Source organism: Notamacropus eugenii, chromosome 4, assembly GCF_028372415.1.
Source record: "Notamacropus eugenii isolate mMacEug1 chromosome 4, mMacEug1.pri_v2, whole genome shotgun sequence".
Lineage (NCBI taxonomy): Eukaryota > Metazoa > Chordata > Mammalia > Diprotodontia > Macropodidae > Notamacropus > Notamacropus eugenii.
The window spans coordinates 119,970,498-119,993,305 of record NC_092875.1 but is presented as its reverse complement, the minus strand read 5'-3'; the positions used below and the strand labels follow the sequence as shown (position 1 = coordinate 119,993,305).

The following is a 22,808-nucleotide window of genomic DNA, read 5'->3' as shown; positions in this document are numbered from 1 at the left end:
AAAAGGTAATTTGTCTTCTTACTTTGAAGTGAAAAGGACTGAGTTCTTCACCTCTCATAGTAAAATCAGGCAGTGGCTCCTATAGACAGGGTTAGCAGAAGACAGAGGAGTTGGTGGCACCTCCTTGGTGTGATTTGACAGGGGCTGAGGAGGTTGTGCTGCTCTTAAATAGCTTCCTCCTCCAAGTGCCACAGTGTCTGGAATTAGATTCCTTTAGCTTCCTCTTCCAATAAATACTTCTGGAAAAGAAACCATTTAAAATTCTGATTTCCTAGGGAACCTATCACTCTCCCACTCTTTCCACCACACCATTCTAATGTTCAGATCTCCCAACAATTAGGTCAGACACAAAGCCCTACTCCCCAACAAATTCAAATTAAAAGGTCAGGAAGCAGATTGGTTCAGAGACAGTCATCCTAGGTTTGTGAGCTACTGAAGGCTGTAGACAATCAACAGCCGTGAGAATAGTCAATAGATTCAATTCCTTTGAAAATTACTTCAATTTACTCATTTTATTAATAATAATAACAATAGCTAATCATCTACATAGTACTTGAAGGTTTGCAAAGTGCTTTACAAATATTATCTCATTTTATCCTCACAATAACCCTGGGAGACAGGTGCTGTTATTACTCCTATTTTACATATAAAAAACTGAGGTTAGGTGGCTTGCCCAGAGTTATACAGCTACTAAGTGTTTGGCGTCACATTTGAACTCTGATCTTCCAGAGGCCAAGGTTAGCACTTTATCCACTGCACCATCTAGGTGCCAAATGATGAGGCAACTTGTCCAAAATGACACAGCCAAATGTTGGGAGTGGGAGGTGAGGGGATGTCAATAGGGAAGATAACTAAATATAAATTACAAACTAGAGGGAAAGGTTAAGCAATGATTGCTCAATGTGATTTTTGTTCCTTGGCTGAAAGACAATGTGGTAAAAATGAAAGAAAAAATGTATATGGATCAGATTCAAATCCTGTTCTCCAATTCAAAGCCTGACTGCCACATACTATCTGCAGGACATTAGGTAAGTCTCTAAACCTGTATGTAACTAAGTTTCCTCACCTGTAAAATGAAGAGGTTAGACTGGATCTAAAGTTCCTTCCTATTCTAAACCTATAATTCTTTGATCTCTGCATTATATCACTATAATTGTGGATAGGTTGAGGAAACAGAGAAGCCTCATGCAAACCCTTGAGAATCCATCCTGAGAGAAGGGTCACAAACATACCAAAAGACAGTGATGAACTATGGGGAAACTGAAAATGGACTATAGGAATATCTTTTTTAAGCACCAAAAATAAGAATGGGGAAAAATGCAGATTTAAAATCAGGGAAATTCATTTCTGGTCACAGTTTTGTCACTAACTAGCTGTGTGGTCTTCAACAAGTCATTCAATGTCTCTCAGCCCTAGTTTCCTCACCTGGCAAATGAACTTGTTGAGCTAGATGCTCCCTGGGGTCCCTTTGAATTCTAAACCTAATTCTAAACCAGACTCTGTCCTCTGTACTGAACATATACTCTAGGGTATGCTGAGTGGAGGAGGGAGCAGAGAGAAATTGAAAGTATGGAATTGATCTGAGGGACACTATGGGACATTTTGGCCTGGAAGGCAGTATGTATCGTTTTGACCAGGGGAAAAATAGAAAGCATTCTTTGTCATCATTCCTTTATCCAGTCGTCCTTCAAAAACATTAAGCTTCCAAGGGGTCCAGTGTCTAATCATTTATAATGTAATTCTAGTCATTACAGTCAGAAAAGCTTAGAAAGCTCATACTTCCCATGTACTCCCTAAGTATATCCCCTGTGGGATGTGGCAGATGCAGAATATACAAATCTATAGCTCACCGCAGATTCCCCCTAACTGAACCTAATATTCTCTACTTGCGCATTATTTATAGAGCTGTTGCTGAGTACTCAAAATCAAGAAGAAATTGAGGAAGGAAATGAAACTCATGAAAAAGAGCCCAGGGTGCTGTAAAAATGTAAATTATATGAGAGTGTCACTGAAACCATAGATTCTCAAAGAGAATGAAGGAGTGATGGAGAAGGCACAAGACTTGGAGTCAGGAAAATTTGGATTCAAATCCTATCTCAGAAACTTACTGCTGTTTGACCCTGGTCATAACTTCTAAGTGCCCTAGGTAACTCTTCAAGATTCTAAGTTGCAAAGGAGGTGTTGTCCTGCTTCAGTGGAGGGAGTTTTCTCTCTGGAGAGGTCCTTGTACCAAAGAAATCAGAGATTCAATCCATATCCCTAATGAGCCTATGAACTTCAGAGAACACCTACTCCCATGCCACCTCCCACTTAAAACAGGAATCCTATCTAAAATATCCCAGACAAATGGTCATTTAGCCTCCATTAAGTACCTCCATATCAACCACCTCTCTAGACAGGGAAATTAATTGTCATGCTCACAAGTATTCTCTATTTTTAAATGTATTTGAGTATGTGTATACATGCATGTGTGTATATCTATGCATACATACATTACATACGTATATATACATCTATATGTGTATGTGTATTTATTTCAGCTGTGACCTTTACAGTCTTGGTCCTAATCCACCTTGGCAGACTGAAAGGGACTCAAAGTCCCTTTTACTTCTGGTCTTTACCTCTCATTCACTCCAATGTGACTTTTTAACCCCTTTGCACTTCTAGTTTCATCAACCCAGACTTAGCTACATTTTTTGTCTTTCTCCTTTGATTCAATGCCCTGGTTTCCCCCTGCTCCTTCCACCAAGCATAGTTGAACCTCCACCTATTCTTTCTACATACTAACAAACCTCAGTCTATTTTGCCTTCTCAAGTCCAAAATCCCCCTTCTGTTAATGCCAACAAACAACTGCTGACTACCAGGAGTCTACTGCTTTTCACTAATTTCTATGATGGACATTAAGTCCAGTTCACTCCATTTCTAATTTTTGTTCAGCGCAGGCAACTCAGCTATAGATAGGATAGCATGGTATACAATGTACATAAATTAATAATAATAATATATTTATGAAGTATTTTATGGTTTACAAAGCACTCTCCTTATGTCAGTCCTATGAGGCAAATCACTCCTGTATTATAAGCATAGTGCTTGGCACATAGTAGGTGTTTAACGTCTACCACAGTACCTGACTCATAATAAATATTTGTTGACTTTTATTTGACAGTCTCTAAGTTGGCTTCCAGTTCTATAATTCATGATTTTTTTAAAGTTGCTTCCTATGAGAACAATATGGGAGATATTTCTATGTATATATATCTGTTTATCTCTATCTCTCTATCTCCATCTATCTATCTGTCTATCTAACTAACACCTATTTATCTAGTTATCTATCATGTCTGTCTGTCTGTTAAATCTCAGATCTGAAATGGACTTTAGAAGCCACCTTGTCTAACCCTTACCTATGCAGAGGTCTCTATTATCTACTCAACAAGTAGCCACCAAGCCTTTGATTAAAGACCTCCACTGAGTGGGGCCCCACTACCTTCTAAGGCAGCCTATTCCATTTTGGACAATTCTAATTATTAGGAAGTTTTTCCTCAAATGAAATAAATAAAAATGAATGCAATTGGAAGGAAATTATACTGAGAGCAAAGAAAAGTTGGTTCTAAAATCCTTTATTACCACCCTAAAGCAAATTAATTTTCTGGTGGTCTAAGGTATAATCTTCAAGATGGATAATTTCAAAAGAAAGCTGGGTCTTTGGTGCAGAATCTCTGCACCAGTCAAAGAGTGAAGTGGTATCTAAAGGAGCCCTGGAGTTGCTGCAGTGTCCCATATGGAGGAATGTTATAAACAAGGAAATGCACAGAGCCTTTCACTGCAGCTATCAACACCCAGCATATCCATCACGTCTAAAATAACTGCATCATTATATCTCTGCAAAGATTCAAGTGTGCTTTCATTTACCACAAGAAGAAACAAATAGGACTAGGAATCAACTCTATAAATAGGTACTGACTTCAACTCAACAAAATAAATGTTTACTGAATACCCCTCTATAGAGAAAGGGAGCAAAATGAGGGAATTAATCCAAATAATCTCTAAAAACTCTAAGAAATATGATGATTCATCATACAGAAGAAAGATCAGAGTTATCCTGTTTGACTTCAGAGGGCAGAAATAGGACTAGAACACTAGATTGGAAGTCCAGAAGACCTGACTTTGAGTCTTTCTTCAGGTATTTGATAGCTGTGTAACCATGGTGAAGGCATTTCTCCAGTTTTCAGTTTCTCCATTTGTAGAAATGAGTATAAAAATGGCACCTACTTCATGGAATTCTTGTGAGGATCAAATGAGATTTAGCACACACATCTATATACATATATACCATACACACACACATCTATATACATATATACACATACACACACACACACACATATATATATATATATATATATATACACATGTATTTACAAACCTTGAAGTGCTGTATCAATGCTAGCTGGCTAGCTAGGAGTAGTAGCAGTAGTAGTTGTTGTCCTTGGTTCTTGAAGAAAACCAAAATGACATCACTTGTGAGAGTCAAGTTACAGTATGTACAACTATGGCTAATCAGATTGATATGAGTTTGAAAGACTCTGCCACAGAATGGGCACAAACAGTCCACATGAACATGTGGGGTAGATTCTCTAAATTTGCACATCTCATATTTCTTTTGAGCTACTTCAATTCTGCTTTGCTCATAGAGCACAACATGAGGGCATGTATGCTAGGCAGTCCTATGCCAGTGTCTCCTATGTCATGCAATCAATTCCAGAGTTCTTCAGAGAGACCTTGAGAGTGTTGTTATACCACTACTTCTGATCACTGTGTGAGCATTTGCCTCGGGTAAGTTCTCCATAAAATAGTCTTTTAGGCAAGTGTACAAAGTAGGAAGAGGAGAAACAAGAGGAGGAGAAGGAGGAGAAGGGAGTAGCAGCAGGAGCAGGAACAGCAGCAACAGCAGCTGCAGTAGTAGTAGTAGTAGTAGTAGTGGTGGTGGTAGTAGTAGTGGTAGTAGTAATAATAGTAGTGGTAATAGTAGTAGTGATAGTAGTAGTGGTAGTAGTAGTAGTAGCAGTAGTGGTAGTAGTGGTAGTAGTAGTAGTGGAAGTATTAGTGGCAGTAGTAGTAGTAGTGGTAGTAGTAGTAGTAGTGGTAGTAGTAGTGGTAGTAGTAGTAGTAGTAGTAATAGTAGTAGTGGTGGTGGTAGTAGCAGTAGCAGTGGTAGTAGTGATAATAGTAATAGTATTTTAGTTCAACACAAAGACAAGCCTAATGATTGAAGCTGTTGAAAAATGCTCTTAGGCAGAGGCTGAGGAACCACAAAACAAAGATGTTATAGATAATATTCATGCTTCTCTCAGAGATTAGAGTAAATGATCTCTAAAGACCCTTCCAACTCTTAGATTCTATCATTTTAAGGCTGGAATTCCATAAGTTTATAATTGATTTCAAATGAAAACTTAGTAAACATTTTTTTCAAAAACCTATCATGGGCAGAACGCTGTTAGGTTAATTACACATAGCTTCTGCCTTTATGAAATATGTAAACTATGAGGGACATAAGGCACGTTAAACAGGTAACTATGGTGTACAAAAAGGAGGTACAAACTAAATAATAGAATAGCTACATTCACATAACATTTCAAAGTTTGCAAGCACTTTACAAATATTTTCTCACAACTCTGGGAAGTAGCTACTATTACTATTCCCATTTTACAGATGAAGAAACTGAGGCAGAATTTAAATGACTTGCCCAAGGTTACACAGCTAGCAAATAACTGAGGGAGGATTTTATCTTAGATCCTCTTGATTCCAGGCTCAGTGCTCTATCCACTATACCATCTAGCTGTAACATACTGTATGAGGTCTTGTAAGATAGTGGTATCATGAAGTCAGAGGTTTGGTCACAATTATTTTTAAAAAAATTAGAAAAATTATGGCTGTTATCATTTTGCTTAGATATTTCATATTTTGATACATTAGAATGTAAGTTCCTGGAGGGCAGAGATTTTTTCAGCTTTAGAATTTGTATCAATAGTATTTAGGTTTTTCATTCATTCATCTGTGATCTTATCAATGTCAGTACTCCCTCCAATGATGCAAATTGCAACCTAACTATTCCAACCCATGTTGAACTCCTATCCATGCCTTCTCCCCAAATCCTCCTCGGGGTGTTCACCCTATATACTAGAAGACTTCCTCTAGATCTCTTAACATCATGTAGATACAAATGCAGTATTTGGTTTGTGTATCATTTACCCTTCAGTTCCACTACAGCATCTGCCCAACATTTCAGTCATCTATCTCTCTAATGACATGAATCATATACACCATTTCTCATCCTTAATTCTTTGTTTGTAATGCACTGTAGACTGTTGGTGCCTACTAACACTTCTCCATTGCTTTGTGGGTGCCAAAGGCTATTAAGCCAATGACTTTTAACTTAGTTCTGGGGTCAAGGATCAGATCATTGCTCTCCAATGAGCTCTTAAGCAGACCTTTCAGCCTCTTCCTCTGATCAAGGAACCAGTGGCAAAAAACATTGTAAATCCCAACTTTGGCACTACCCCTTTCTGTTTAGTGCCTGGCTTCCTTGGCATTCAGAGCTTTTCCACACACACAGTGGGATTCATGTGCTTTCTGTACTACCAGTGAATAGGGTTGGCACTTGTCACTCTACGTTATTAAAAACCCTGTGATTATTCTTGGTTTCATTGGTAAAGGGCCTGAAAGTTTTAGTGTTCTTGGTGCTCAATGTGAGTCAGCAAGATGATGCAATAGCAAAAGACAGTCTTCTATTACATTAAGTGTAGCATAATATGTATAACCTATATTAAACTGCTTGCCTGCTCAATAAGGGGAAAGAGAAAGGAGGAAAAAAGAGAATTTGGAACTCAAAATTTAAAAGAAAAATGAATATTTTAAAATGTATTTACATGTAATTGGGGGAAAATAAAATATTAAAACACACACACACACACACACACACACACACACACACACATATATATATATATAGAGAGAGAGAGAGAGAGAGAGAGAGAGATTAGAGAGTGCCATAGCATCTACAGCTATACTGTGTACTAGTCTGTCCACATCCAAAGAAACATACTCAGTTCTGGGTGCCATATTTGATGATCTAGAGAACATCTGCTTACCAGCAAACTCTCAATTTCTTGATCTAATGTCCTCTTCTCAGTTGTCACTGTAGCATTTGATCCAAGTGGCCGCCTTCTCCTTTTGGATACTCTCTCCTCTCTATGTTTTTGATACACTTCTCTCTCTTGGTTTTTTGCCTAGCTGTCTGACCTGTCCTCCTTATTTTCCTTTACCTCTTCATCATGTATATCATGCCTTCAAACTGTAAATATTCCCCAAAGTTCTAATTGAATCTTGTTCTATTTTCCCTATACACTTTCTCATCCGGTTACCTAATTAGGTCTATGGATTTAATTATTATCTCTAAGAAGAAGACTGCCAGATTTGTATATCTATCCTTAGTCTGACTATTGACCTCCAGTTGGATATTTTCAACCGTACTAAATACTTCAAACTAAATGCTTTATAGGTATCTCAGATTCAGTAGATTCCAGACAGGACTCTTTTCCTTCAAATCCATAGTTTTCTGAATTCCTTATTTCTTTCTAGGGAACCACCCTTCCGACAGTCCAAGGCTATCAAAATCAATGCTTTGCTTGCTTCCTCCCTTTTCTACACTCCCCATATCCAATTGGTTGCCAGATCTTGTTATTTGCATTTTCACTATGTCTCTGGTATTGTTCCACTTCTCTCCATTCAGTCACCACCCTAGCTCAGCCCCTTATCACCTCTTACCTAGACTACTGAAATAGCTTTATAATTGATCCTCCTGCCTAAAGCCTCTCCCTTCTCCTACATATAGCTACCAAAGCATTTTTTCCATAGTGCAAGTGTAATCATGTCACTATCCCTATTCACTAAACTCTAATTGTTCCTTATTGCCTCTAGGATTAAATATAGGTCCCTTACACCCTGGTTCCAACTGACTTTTCCATATGTACTCCTCTTTTTCCTACTTTATAGTCTAACCACACTAGCCTTCCTACCGTTCCTAAAACACAATATTTTCTGAGCCTTTATACTAGCCTCTCCCCATTCCTGGAATGGATTCCCTTGTTGTTTAATAATTTTCTTTCATGCCCGACTCTTCATGACCCCTTTGGGGGTTTTCTTGGCAAAGATACTGAAGTTGTTTGCCATTTCTTTCTCCAACTCATTTTACAGATGAAGAAACTGAGACAAACAAAGCGAAGTCCAGCATTCTATGTAAAATCCCTCGTCAATTCACCTAAACACATCTGGAATTCATCTCTTTTACATTTTGATGAAAAAGGAATTGATCTTTACATTTTGCAATATAGACTCATAGGAAGTAGAACTGGATGGATCTTTAAAGGTAATTTAGTACAAAAGTTCCTAGCCTTTTTTGTATCATGGATCCCTTGGGAAAACTGATGAAGTTTATGGACCACTTCTCAGAAAAGTATGTGTAAATGCACAAAATGAAATACATAGTACCACAAAGGAAACCAGTTATATCAAAATGTAGTTATCAAAGTAATTTTTAAAAGATCTCAAACTTCAGGTTAAAAATCTTTGATTTAGTCCAATCCCCTTATTTTACATAAAAAGGAAAACAAGGCCCAAAGAAATTAATTCTCTTGCCCAAGGTCATGCAAATAGTAACTAATAGAGCTAGACAATTAAGTTCATCTGGTTTCAAATTCAGTTCTCTCCCAACACTTTCTACTACAACATAGCTCTGTATGCATAGTGTCTTTACGATAAGTGGAAAATTATAGAGAAACATCCCTCTTCTAATCACTGTTTTGCTAGACTATTTATCTTTGTCTCTTCAATTAGATTCTCCTGAAGTCTCAAATCAGACAAGCAAGCAGTGATTTCTGACTTTGCCTTGTCATCCAATGACTGTGTATAATTTTGCAAAAAGTAATTATTCTTTTCATTTCAAAATAGTTGATTAGAAAAGAAAAACCAATTAATCTGTGAAAATAAAAGTCAGAAAAGTTGCCTGGTAAATAATTTCTCTGACGACAGTCTTTCTAATCACAGGTAGTTCTTACTTCATGGACATCACTGATTGGCCTCTGGGCAGTAGCAGGAGCGACTCTGAGAGGAGGGAGAGGAAGGAGGGGAAAGATTTATATCCAAAACAAATTTCAATCTAGATCAAAATGAACCTTGGTATTGCACTTGTAGATGGAAATCAATTATTATTAGTGAGGGGATGATATTTTGGTATTGTCCTATAAAGAATAACTGACATGTTATGAGGGAAGTGTCCAGGATATGATGTTGGGTTAGTATTAAAACTTTTCCCCTGCAGTAAGGAAAAACAAATGCCAAGGCTCCAGTAAGTCATCCACTGCGACCTTGACAGCTTATCCAAACGGACTGGAAAATGGGTAATGGTTCCAGCTGACAAGGTTGAACGCCCTCCACAAGGAGGCTCAACAAATTTCCATGGGTCATGTGGAATAGAGGTGAGCAAGGCATATTGTACTCTATGCTGCTCTTCTCTCCCCAGTTCCTCAAGGTAAGACCATGGGACTACTTGGGGTCACTGCTCTGTGTTGGCATTTCCAGTAGCTCATTTAGGATCCTCATTGGAGACCACAGTCCTTTGTGTATGTGAAGTGGATCAAGAGGGTTGTTACAACTGAGGATCAGAGATTTGGAACTAAAAGATTAGACCTCAGTCGACCCTTATGTTAAAGTTGAGGAAATAAGAGCTTCAAAGAATTTCAATGACTTGTCTAAAGGCACACAGGAAATAAACATCAGATGCAGGTCCTCTGGCTCTAAATCCATTGCTTTTCCTACTGTCCCACACTGCCTCTAAGGAAAAAGTTGGGGGGGAAGGTGGGCTTCCCTGTGCCCTTTGTAGTACCAGTCAAGATGATCTCTAAGGAACTTTCTTGCTTTCTATTTCTATGACTTCACAATCTCTGAGTAATGTTTCTCCCATCCATCCTTTCCTCTCTATTTCCACTGCCAACACCTTAGTGACCTTGTTTTTGCCTTCTTTGTATCCTCAATACCTAGCATAATGACTGGCACATAGTCAGCACTTATACATAAGAGCTTCTTGACTAACTGACAGATCCTGATGCAAACTCTTACTACCACTCACACCTAAATTACAATAGCCTCTTAATAACTTGTTCTTGTGATGTTCAGTTCAACCATCTCTTAATTTCTCACCTGGACTCAACCCATATGCCCTGCTTCCTTCTTTTCTTATCTGCCACCACCCCACCCCCCCTTTTACTGGTCTTATAGTGATGTCATTTGGTCCTCTTTCAGAACAAAGGACAACAACCAAAAGGTAACCTCCTTGAAGGCAGGAGCTTCCTTTTCTGTTTGTATTTGCATCCCCATCACTTAGCACCATGCCCTCCACACAGTAAAGTTTTAATGAATGCTCATTGAAAAACTGAGTGGCAACTTCCTCAATTCTCCAATCCATCCTCTGTACTGCTGCCAAGGTCATACCACTCCTCTGCTAGCCTATTTTCACTCCCCTCCTGGTCCTACTGCCGACTTAATGAATTTCAAAACCATGGCTGATTCATTCTGGAATATTCTTCAGCCCGTAGAGTCCCCTTGCCCGAGAGCAGACTACTCTCCCTGTGACCTGCTCATCCTTGTATATTCTTCAACAACATCTGCTCCCCTTTTCCCATTGATAAGTACTTCCTGGAGCCTCTCTTTTGTGGAGTGTCCCAGGTTGGACTGACTCCATTCCAGTTCTTTGTTCCTTCCTTTTTGGACTTCAAAATTATGTCTTTGTACGGAGCATCTATCTCCCTCCTCCTTATGCCCCCTACCCTTCCCTGTTTTTCATTCCCTGTCATCTTCCTCATTAGAATAGAAGAGAGAAGGGGCTGTCTTTCTTTTTTACTTATATTTGTATCCCCAGTTCTTAGCACCATGCCATAATAAGAGGTTAATAAATGCTTTTTTCCCCTCCATCCTCTGCTCAAAGTCCTGTGGGACCTCCCAGTTGAAATTAAACTTCCTTGGCTTGACTTTTCAGTCTCTCCACTGTAAGACAACACCCACCTATCTGGTTTTATCTTATTCCTCTCCTTGAATTCTATCTTTCAGGTAAATTAGATTACTTATTTTCTGCTACATACAACCACATTTCCCTCCTCCGTACCTTTGTCTAAGCAATTCCCAATATTTGAATGCCTTTCTCTCTCCTTTTCATCTTACTCTTGCCTGTGGCAAACTTAGCTGTTCTGTAAAACCCATTTCAGAGGGAGTCTTCCTCCTGATTTGCTGTGATCTTCTCACAATTCACTTAGCACTTAACATGCTCCTTTAACACTTTTATAGCAAAGATCCCATTGTTTTGAATGCTCCCTTTACCAGGGCAGTTCCTAACCCATCCATGCCTCCTAATGCTGTGTGACTCTTCCACAGATCCTCCACAAGGAATCTTCCCAATGGAAGCTTTCTTCTAATTCTTTTAGTATTTCATGGACAGCAGTACACAGATCATAACCAGGAATTTTGGCACCAGGAGGAAGCAGTCCAAAATATATCATCAAATCAAACTTTTTAGACAAATTTAATTGAATGGGAGGAAAGAGGGAAAGATTCAGTGTAGTGCAAATGGAGAAGGGTCAGGATAAATTCATTTAGAGTGTGGTCACTAGAGAAAGAAGGCCTTCTTGACTCCAGGCCCAGTGCTCTACCTACTGTGCCACCTAGCTGCCCTCAAGAAGATACTATGGTGCATGGCATTTGGAAGACATTCAATACATGTTTGTTGAATTAATTGATTTTAATTTTCTGATTACACATATCATGGGTGAAGTTCTTCCACCATTTCTGGCTCATACGCAACTTCATCATTAGTAATTTGTTGTATCTACCCTACATTCATCATACGTCTCTCCATTGCTCTTAGTGTCATTGGAAATTTTGATTCTTCTGAGATCTTGTGACTCTAACTGTCCCCTAACTTAGTAGATAAGCTTTACTAGTAGAATTGCCTAAGGCTCAAAGTGATTAAGTGACCTGTCCATGGGGAAAGAGAAGAGCGCAAGTATTTTTTGAGATTCAACTATGGGCCAGACTCTATGTTAAATGCTTTACAATTATGATCTCATTTGATGCTCACAACCACTCTATGAGGTTGGTGGATTTTTTTAGGAAACAAAGTAACATGGGTTAAGTGACTTGTCCAGTGTCACAGAGCTATCAGGTGTCTGGGGTTAGATTTGAACTCAGGTATTTTTTACTTCTTAGTTCTTTACCTCTTTCCTCTATCTACTGTCTGATCTAGCATTCCCTGGTCATGAAGTATCAGAGGGGCATTTGGAACCTATGGCTTCCTAAGCAGCTTGGAATAATTAAAGAATTTCCCAGACACAACCCAGTTTACTTTCTTACTCCTTCTTATATTTCCTACTTACTTATAGTTCTAGATTCAACTCAATGTCCATTAGCAGTACATGACCAAGGTATACTAGGATAGACTAATGTATTATGTTATTTCTCATTATCTGTGTATATCATATCCACTGTAATGCTATAAAGTCCATGAGGGTAGGGGCTGTCCGATCTCATCTTCCTATCTCTCCCTGAGACAGGTCGAGTGCTCTGCATGTGATAAATACTTATTAAATATGTGATTCATGAAGTTTGATGAATTGGACTGATGAATTATGCTTTGATTAGACCAAACAGAGTAGTTCCTTAATGGTCATCAGTGTGTCCCTAAAACAAGGCCCCTGGGAAAGCTCAGTCTTCTGTTGACATCAGGAGCCCCGTTGGCACATCATGGGAGGACAGGCTTGTCTTCCCTGAACCAAACTTTAAAGGTTGTCATTTATCTTCATTGTCAGACATATAAATTGACCTACATCTTTCTGGAATCAATTTGCATCTTCTTCATTAAAATTCTACTACTCTGAGTTAGATAAAAGGATAATAAAATCACTTATTGTTAAAATGGGGTGACCTTTGAGTGGCAGATCTCTAAAGGACTGAACTATTATGAGAGAAGTGCCCAGGACATAGTATTGGAGCTTTATGATCTGTTCCGTTTCACCATTTGAAAATGACCCTGGGCTCTTGAGGGAAATACCAGCAGAGTTCAAGTTCAGGAAGGCCCCACACCAAGCTGGCAAAGTTTCAAAGTGCATATTCAGGGAGGAACTATGTCTGCCATTCAAGTTCCAGCTTACCTGAATTCAGAGTCTCATTAGCAGAAAGCTGGCTCATGAAGATTATCTGGGCACAGAGACTTGGGAAGATCATCTGTAAGAAATGGAGAAGAATTGCAATATATATCAGATCAAGAAGTCCCCAGGTCACTGAAGTCTCTGAACCTTTGAAATAATGAAGTTATGTTTTCTACCAATGCTTTTTCTTTGGAGTCAGGATTTTGCCACAAATTTGTTCTATACAGTTTATTGTGGTACAGTTCAAAGAACATTGGTTTTCATGTCAAAACATCATCTACTACTTATTACCCGTGTAATGATGGCACAACCACTTGATGTCTCAACCTCAATTTCTCCATCTATAAAATAGGGATCATATAAGTACAACCTAATTCAGAGTATCATTATGAGAAGAAGGTTTTTAAAAGTTTTTTTTAATAGAACTTTAATAAAGCCCTATAAAAATACGAATTGTGATTTCTATTTGTATAATGAGTACAGCAGGATATTATGCAGAGTTCTGACTGGCCCTACTTATAAGAATTTTATTCTAGCACTTATGATGTCTCCTTGTACAAGGTATAAAAGTCCTTGTTGCCTCCTTTAAGGAGGCCTTTGTTCCAGAGCTGATAATGCCTCCTTGAGAGAGTATGAAATTCTCTTGGCAAGTTTAACTCCTTCATGAAAGGGACAAAGAGAAGGAAGAAAGCATGAAAGAGCCTACTCTGTGCCAGGCCCTGTTATAACTGCTTTACAAGTGTCATCTCATTGTATCTTTACAACAACCATGGGAGGGAGGTGTATTGTGATGTTCACTTTATAGCTGAGGAAACTGAGGCAGACAGAGGTTAAGTGACACAGCTAGTAAATGCCTGAGGCCAGATTTGAACTCAGATCTTCTTGACTGCAGACTCAGTATTCTATACACTGTGCCACCTAGTTGCTCCTGAATTGGACTAGTCCAGTCCAAAATGCTATGCTGTATTATGAGTTATGGGACCTATGTCGATCCAAAGGGGAGCTGGCTTTCTCTCTCTCTCTCTCTCTCTCTCTCTCTCTCTCTCTCTCTCTCTCTCTCTCTCTCTCTCTCTCTCTCTCTCTCTCTCTCTGTCTTTTTCTCTCTCTCATTCAAGTGCTTTTGGCTTGTGGGATGGAACCACCTAGGGTAGTACCATAGTGGGGCTCACCAAAAAAGAATTGTCTTGAACATTTAGGGGCTTTGTGTTTTGTGAGTTTTGTGAGTCCTTTGTATTTTTCATTAGTTTAAATAAAAGCCTACCATATAGTCAATATTATGTCAGCCTGAATGTTTGTATGAGAACTGACGGCTCTTTACATTTTCTGTTAAAACAGAGGCATGAGCCAAATTCCAACCTTCCCAGGGAAAACCCTGAGTGGTACAAGTCAAGAAAAGAAATGTTTGAAAAATATGCAAGAATGAACCTCAGATTCTTCATCTGTAAAATGGAGATTGTCACAGTACCTGCCTCCTAGAATTGTTGTAAAGATCAAATGAGATATCTGCAAAGCATTTTGCAAACTCTGACATACTATACACGTACTTATTGTTGCTACTGTTGCTCTTGTCTTTGCCCAAGGTCACACAGCTGGTGGCCGTCAGCACCAGGATCCATCCGGATCCTCTGGGTGAAAGGATCTTCCTCCCTCCACATCTGTCATTTGACTTGAATCAAATAGACTTGACAATTTTCAGAGCAGCTCTTCGGCCACAGTCATCAGCTTGTCTTCAGCTTGTCCTGGCCAGGAGCAGAGGGTCATCCTGAATGCATGTTTCTGCTAAGGGTGCTTCCTCTCCCCTCTAGGCTGATATTTGGGCTGCCAGATTGCCCAGGGACAGCACCTAGGAACGATTCTGAGACTCACTCTGGATACCAGATGTCCAGCCCTGGCAATTCCATTTCCCTTGGAAGCATATCTTAGTTGGCATCTGGAGAAACAGGAATCATCAGATATTGAGAGCTGAAGAGGAACATGGAATCAGAGAAGATTAAAATCACAGAATGTCAGGGCTGGAAGGGATTTCAGGTATCTGGGCAGTGCAGTGGATAGAGTGATCAGGAGGACCTAAATTCAAATCTAGCCTTAGACACTTACTAGTTTGGCTGGGCAACCTTGTTTGTCTCAATTCCCTCATCTATAAAATAAGTTGGAGAAGAAAATGGCAAACCCCTCCAGTATCTCTATGCAGATGACTGTCAGATCCATTTATTCAGTCCTAATCTCTTTCCTGACCTCCAATTTCATATCTCCAACGTTTATTCAACATCTCTTGTAGACATCTTAAACTCAAAAAGTCCAAACTTTGTCCATTATTTTTCCACCCTCCTCCTAGCTTCCTTATTACTTGCTGAGGGCACCACAATCCTCTCAGTCATTCAGTTTCTCAGTCTAGCTGTCATCTTCAGCTCCTCACTCTTTCCCACCCTCCTATATGCAATCTCTTGTTATGTTCTGTCAGTCCTACCTTGTATCATCTTTTGGGAAGCCTCCTTCTCTCCTCTGTCATACCACCATCCTGGTACAGGCCCTTATCATCTCATATGTGTACTATTACAATAGCCTTTTGCTCATTCTCCCTTCCTGGACTCTCTCCCCACTAAAATCCATCCAAAGTTCTCTGATCACGTTATCTCCCTCCTAAATAAACTCCAGCAACTCCCTGTTTCTCCAGGATCAAATATAAAATCTTTTATTGCCATTCAAAGTCCTTCATAAGCTATGCCCTTCCTACACTCTCAGGAACTTCTTCTACCTTACTCCCTCTGCCTCCATATTCTCTGTGATCTAGTGACACCACCCTGCTTGCTGTTCCTTGAACAAGACTTCCCATCTCCTCACTGCACCTTTTTCCTGGCTGTCTTTCATGCCTGGAATGGTCTGCCTCCTCATCTCTGCTTCCTAGACTCCTCTGGTTTCCTTCAAGTCTCAGCTAAACTCCCCCCCTTCTGCAAGAAACCTTTTCTGATCCTTCTTAATGCCAGTGCTTTGCTCTGTTGGTAGTCTCTGATTTACTATCCTGTCTATATCTTGCTTGTACATAGATGGCTCTTTGCACATTGTCTTCCCCACTAGACTGTGAGCTCCTTGAGGACAGGGACTGTTTTTGTCTTGATCTCATCAGCACTTAGCACAGTCCCTGCCACATAGTGAGTACTTGATACATTTTTGTTTCAACTTGAGGATCAGAAGGAGTTCCAGAGGAACAGATTTTAGCTCATTGTAAGGAACAATGTTCTAATAATTAAATCTATCTAAAAGTGGATTGGGTTCTCTCTAACTACAGGTCTTCAGGAAAAGTCTGATTTAAGCTGAGTCAAACAGAACCTTGATGCTGTAGACTGGGCTGATACTCCCATGCAGATTAGACTAAGTGATCCTTGACTGAAGTTCCTTCCATGAGTCCAAAGACAAGAATGAATACAGTGGGCCACAATCATCAGGCAAGACATCATGGAGGAGGTAGGACTTTAGTTGGACCTTGAAGGTAGAGGTCCTTTCTAGGTACTTCAAGGATCTGTGATTTTATCTACATGGATGCTGTCACTACTCACAGAGATCAAGACCCATCTATAGCGTACAGGGTTGTCTTCAAGAGTTGCTATTGATTAAAAAAAATCTATCATGCTGTAGCTCCGTATCAGTAAGCACCTCAACATACACAGAGGGGCCTTCTATGACAGGTTCTTAGATCTACATTCATAAAAGGAAAAGCAAGCATATATATCATTCCTTTAGCCAAGCACTTATATCATTCACCTAGCTCAGGGGAATCAGCATACTGAACTCAAAAGAAAATACAGAGAAATCAAAAGTCAACAGACATGGCTTCCTCTGCCTGACCATCAATAGACAGGTCCAACTGTCTGACCATAGTTATCAGAGAAGAAGCACCGACATCTGGATATTCCAAGCTGGGGGCTCCTTAAGCAACTTCTCAGAGTCCTTGTCTGGCCAAAGAAACACTCAGGTTAGTAAGTCCCAAAGTAAAACTTGCACCTCAGAGTCTTATACACTTTTTAGAGCCAGAGGGCATCACATTCCTTGAGAACCAGTGCCTCATTAACAAAAGGCATGGACTTTTCTACAAATCTTCCCTTGTATGACAATGGGTGGGAAAGATCTTCCTTAATCACATTATTCAAAGGCACTTTTTGTAAAACAAAAACATCAAAAGATGCTACTTTGTTTGCCCTTATAGCCTCTCAAAACTTAGTGAGCCTGTCATGCAGCCAGGGCTTTTTAATGTGACAGGAGCCATCATAGCCTGTACTCTGCTTATCCAGGCATTGTACATATAAAGTCACCTTCACACCAACATGAAACATTCCAGTAGGACTTTGCTGGAAGTGGCATGAGACTATCAGTCAACACACACTTAAGAGAAAATTGTAAAGAATTCTGAAAAGGATATAAAAGAGGATTTAAATATTAGTCAATGACATAGCTAAAATTTATTAATTTTAAGATATACAAAGTAAACCTCCTTGCTTTTGCATTAGCCATGCTCCATGCCTGCGGTCCATGCTTCCTCATCCCTACCTCTTGGAATCCTTGATTTCCTACAAAGTTCAGCTCAAAAGCTGCCTCCTATGAGAGGCTTTTCTTAATTTTTAATGTGCGCTTTCCCCTCCCCCACCCCATTGCCTTGTATTTATTCTGTGTTTTTATATATATGTTGTTGTGGTTCAGTCATTTCTCAGTTGCATCTGACTCTTCATGACCCCTTTTAGGGTTTTCTTGGCACAGATACTGGAGCGATTTATCATTTCCTTCTCCAGCTCATTTTCCAGATGAGAAAACTGAGGCAAAGAGGGTTAAGTGACTTACCTAGGATCACATAGCTAGTAAGTGTCTGAGGTCAGATTTATACTCAGAAAGATGGGTCTTCCTTATTCCAGGTCCAGTGCTCTATCCACTGCCCCAGCTAGCTATTGTGTGTGTGTGTGTTTGTGTGTGTTTTTGTGTGTGTGTTGAGGTCAGGAATGATATCATTTTTATCCTTGTATCCTCAGGACCTGGCACTATGCCTAGCACATAACAGGAACTTAATAAATGTTTATTGATAGATCTAGGATTTCATTTGACTCTCACAACACCCCTCTAAGGTAGAAATTACAAGTATTATTATTCCCATTTCACAAATGGGTAGATTAATGCTCAGAAAGATGAAGTATCTTTCCCAATGTTACCCAAATACTAAGGATTTGAACCTAAATCTTCTAATTCTAAATCAGTTTTTCTTTCCACTATGCCATACTCCCTCACCAAAATGCTAGGTAGTAATGCTCTACAAAAGTATTTATCAATGTATTTACATATTATTAATATTTTAATGTATGTAAATTAGTGTTATTATTATTATCATTACTACCACACCCCAGTCCCATAGGTAATTTGTTGTTCAGTCATCCTGACTCTTCATGATGCCATTTGGGGTTTTCTTGGCAAAAAATACTGCAATGGTTTGCCATTTCCTTTTCCAGTTCACTTTACAGATGAGGAAACTGAGGCAAACATGGTTAAATGACTTGCCCAAGGTCACATTAGTAAATATTAGTCACTATTAAGAATCTGAGGCCAGATTTTAACTCAGAAAGAGTTTTCCTGATTCCAGGCTCAACCCTCTATCCACTGCATCCCTCGCAAGGAAATAAATGGCCAATATTGTTTCCTTCAACCCCATTAAAGAGTTTCTTGAAAGATCCAAGCTCCCATCTCTCTAGCTGCCAGTCTCCACAAAGCTATCAAACTTGGAGATAATTCTCTGCAAAGATTCTGAAATCCTGTAGTTAAAGATGATGAAGCAATTATCACAGATATTTTTTGCTTTGCTCATCAACTTTGAAGGAAGAAAACTGGCAGGCAAAGAAGTACCCATGAGTATCCTGACCCAATAACAGAAGGAAACCAGGAAGGCCCCTGCTGTAGAATAGTGACCAGAAGCCAGAACCACCAGACTTTGCCCAGTTTGGGTGTGAGGCTACCTATTGTTACTTTAATTGCAGCATTGCTGAGCCAAGGCAGGGTTCAAAGCCAAGAGAATGGACTCAAGCAAGGGTTGCATCATTCCACAGAGATGTGGCTCTGCTGATCTAAATAGATTGCAGGAACTACTACCTAGACAACTGAGACAAAGGATGGGATTCATGGAATCTTGGTTTTAGTCTCTTCTCTCTCTAACAGGTTTGGGTGTCCTTTTGTTGGCGACCTGTTCTTTTCTCATCTATAGGATGTGAATAAGAGTGCCCATCCCGGCAAACTTATAGAGCTGCTGTGAAAGTAATTGATGTGAAAACTTTGGGGGAAGTGAAAGATTCCTGACAAATGTAAGTCAGTCAAATAATAAGAATTTATTAAGTTCCTACAATGTCCCTGCATTGGAGAAGAAAATGGTAAACCACTCCAGTATCTTTTCCAAAAAAAAGAAAAACAACCCAAATGAGCTCACAAAGAGTTGGTTACAACTGAAACGACTGAACAACAACATGTCCCTGGCACAGTAGTGGTAGGTGCTAAAAAAAGTAGTGTTAGAAAAGCAAAGACAAAAAGGAAACAGTCCCTGCCCTCAAGAAGTTTATATTCTATGATGGGAAACAACATGAACCCACATAATATATATAAACACATGCATACATACATACATGCTTGTTTGTATATATACACACATACATATATGTATATACACAAGATATGTGTGTATATATGTATATGGATTGTGTATATAAAATAATTAAGTTTCTTAAGGACAGGAAGTGAGTCTATCTTCCCTTGCATGCTAGAATGGGAAAGGATATCAGAGGCCATTCATTCCAACCTACACTTCAAAACCAAGGGTTGGGAACCCACACGAAAGTATCACAACTACAACATACCCAACACTTGATCAGTCAGGTTCTGTGACTGAGGCACCAAAGCCCATCCTGCACCTGATCAGAAGTCCCTTCTACCACATTTCCCCACAGAGAGGTCATCAGTCTTGGAACTGAGGGTCTCCAGTGAAGAAGAACCCACCATGTCCTGACATGGCCCATTCCCCCTTTTAGCTCTGATTTTTAGTAAGTAATGTCTTATAGTGCAATGAAAACTACCTGCCTCTAACTTCTGCCTTGGCTTCTTGCCTGCCCTCCAGAGCCAAGCAGTGCACTCCTTCAAAGGTCTGCCATTCAAATACCATACACCCCTTAGGTCTTCTCCTCTATAGATCCTTACCTGAGTCTCATATGGCATGATCTAGCAGCCCTTCACCATTCTGGTTCCCTCATTCCAACACTTTTCAACTTAGCAATGTCCTCCCTAAAAGTGGAGCACCAAGAAATAAACACAATACTTTGATGTGCTCTGACTAGGTCACTGCATGGAAAGTTACCATATATCTCTGATCGTGGACACTTAATAGAAATGAAAATCACATTCCTCTTTGGTATTTGGCCTCCATTATCTTACAGTTATTAACAATAATAGCTTTGCTTTTTTTAGAATGCTTTAAGGTTTGCAAAGTACTTTACATACATTACCTGACAATCACCTTGGGAGGTATGTGTCCTTATCGTCCCTGTTTTACGGAGAGATGAGGTTACTTGCCCAGGGTCACATAGCTAGTAGGTGAGGGAGGTTGAATTTGAATCAATGTCTTCCTCAACCCCAAGTCCAGTACTCTATCCATTGTATCATGTAGCTAGATGCATCATATTGAGATTGCAGTTTACTAAAAACCTAAAGATCTCTTTCAGATAGGGTGCTGCCTCGCCAAGCCATCCACAATCTTGTACTTGATTTTTTGAAGCTAAGGATATTGTATTTTTTTCATCTGCTACAATTCAACTCATTGTTCTAGTCTGTCACAACCTTTTTGGATCCTGACTCTGTCATCCAGAAAGTTAGCTGTGCCTTCCAAATTTGTCTTGTCAGCAAATTTAAGAATGCCATCTATGCCTTGATTGTAATGACTGATGAGAATATGAAGTGGCACAAGTCCAAGCACAGAGACCTGGGACACAAATAGCACCCTTCCACATTAACCTTCACAACAACTCTTGGCATCTAATCAAGAAACCAGCGTTGAACAATGTCTACCTGTTCTATCACCTATTCTGTAACTGTCTTCTGGACCAGGAAGATAGCATAAGACTTCATTGAGTGCTTTGCCAAAATTTAGGTAAGATACGTGTGTGTGTGTGTGTGTGTGTGTGTGTAGGTATATATAAGTATATGTATGTATAGTGTATGTGTATATCTATAATGTGTGCAATATACATATTAATATATTACACATATAATAATTCATAAATACCTAATAATATGTAAGTAAATAGTATACAAGATAATATAATAATAATACACATATAGAGAGAATATATAATAAATCAAGAAGTCATATATAATTATTTACTAGATCAGGAGTAAAATATAATCATATATTATATTAATAATATGTTTATATTATCAATATGATAGTTGGGTATTATAACATCATTATATAATATTGTACTGTGTTTTATGTGATTTCATATCCCCTGATTTAGCAAGGCTGTCAGAAAAGGAAATAAGATCAGTTGGCATGACTTGTTCTTGATAAAGCCAGTCTAACTCGCTGTGAGTCACATTCCCTTTTTAATCAATAAACAAGCTTTTACTCAAAATCTATTAGAAATTCAAGAACCATCCCTTTAATAACATGTACTATAATTTTTCTTAGAAGCAAAGTCAGGTTTCCTAGCCTACAGTTTGTAGATTCTACTTTTTTTTTGAAGACTGAGACAACATTTACCTTTTTCTGGGCCTGGGGTTCCTTTTCTGTTCTCTAGAAGAACACACTTCAAAATTCATTTATAATGTCTCAGCACAAACATCAACTGGTAGGTTGGTACCAGGTGGTACTTTAAGGACCAAGTGAGAAACTGTTTCTCTCTCTTTCTCTCTCTTTCCTTATCTTTGGTTTCACTACCCTAACAGTCATAATCATTCTGTCATCTTAATCACAGAAACAATTTTCTTTGTCTTCCAGGTAACTTTCCACTTTCCCTGAACAGCTCTGCTTGGTTTGGACTCCAGGGTGCTGGGGATGGAAGCTCAATTCCATGTGGACAGTCTCGGGCGGGTAAAGGTGGGAACTTCTAAATCTTAGAGTTCTCACGAGGCCCCCCAGGAAAATGGCTGGGAATCGAGGTGAACCGAGCTATCTCATGTATGTCCGCCTCTTCCCGTGAGAAACGTGATGGGAGAGAGCTCTCCCCGCCCTCGAGATTGTCCCAGATCTGGGCACACCTAACAGCATGGTATTCAGATGCAAACTATGCAGCTGGAGAGCTTAAGTAGGATCAGGAAAGCCTGAAAGCTCTCTTGGGCGGAGGGGCCACGTGTGAGGACAACAAGGCTCCGCTTTTCCTCTCTCCTCTCTCCCCTCCCCCTCTCTCCCCACTTATACTTCTACTTCCAGTCTCTTATTGTAAGATCTTTGCCTCCTTGGGAGATTCTTTGCTCCCTCCTAAGGAAGAATTCCCCTGCACTTGTAACTAGACCCTGAAATAAAGCTCAACCCTTGTTCGACTCTGGAA

The 22,808-nt window shown here is 39.4% G+C and overlaps 2 long non-coding RNA genes across 5 annotated transcripts in view; one reads left to right on the top strand and one right to left on the bottom strand.

The window, feature by feature from the left end:
* The window catches only part of LOC140500527 (uncharacterized), a 21,750-nt gene extending 6,866 nt beyond the window's left edge, over positions 1–14,884 (bottom strand). Inside the window, exons 1-2 of the long non-coding RNA XR_011965776.1 lie at positions 14,796–14,884; positions 13,255–13,327 (exon numbers count right to left, since the gene is read on the bottom strand). This is a non-coding gene — a long non-coding RNA (uncharacterized lncRNA). The remainder of the gene's footprint in view (positions 1–13,254; positions 13,328–14,795) is intronic.
* Positions 925–22,808, top strand: LOC140500526 (uncharacterized). Of its 4 annotated transcripts, XR_011965773.1 has the most exons (5): positions 926–1,028; positions 8,255–8,426; positions 16,538–16,713; positions 20,985–21,409; positions 22,259–22,808. It is a non-coding gene; the product is annotated as an uncharacterized lncRNA (long non-coding RNA). The 4 variants fall into 4 exon arrangements; XR_011965772.1 differs by lacking the exon at positions 8,255–8,426 and having other exon boundaries at positions 925–1,028; XR_011965775.1 differs by lacking the exon at positions 8,255–8,426 and having other exon boundaries at positions 21,163–21,409.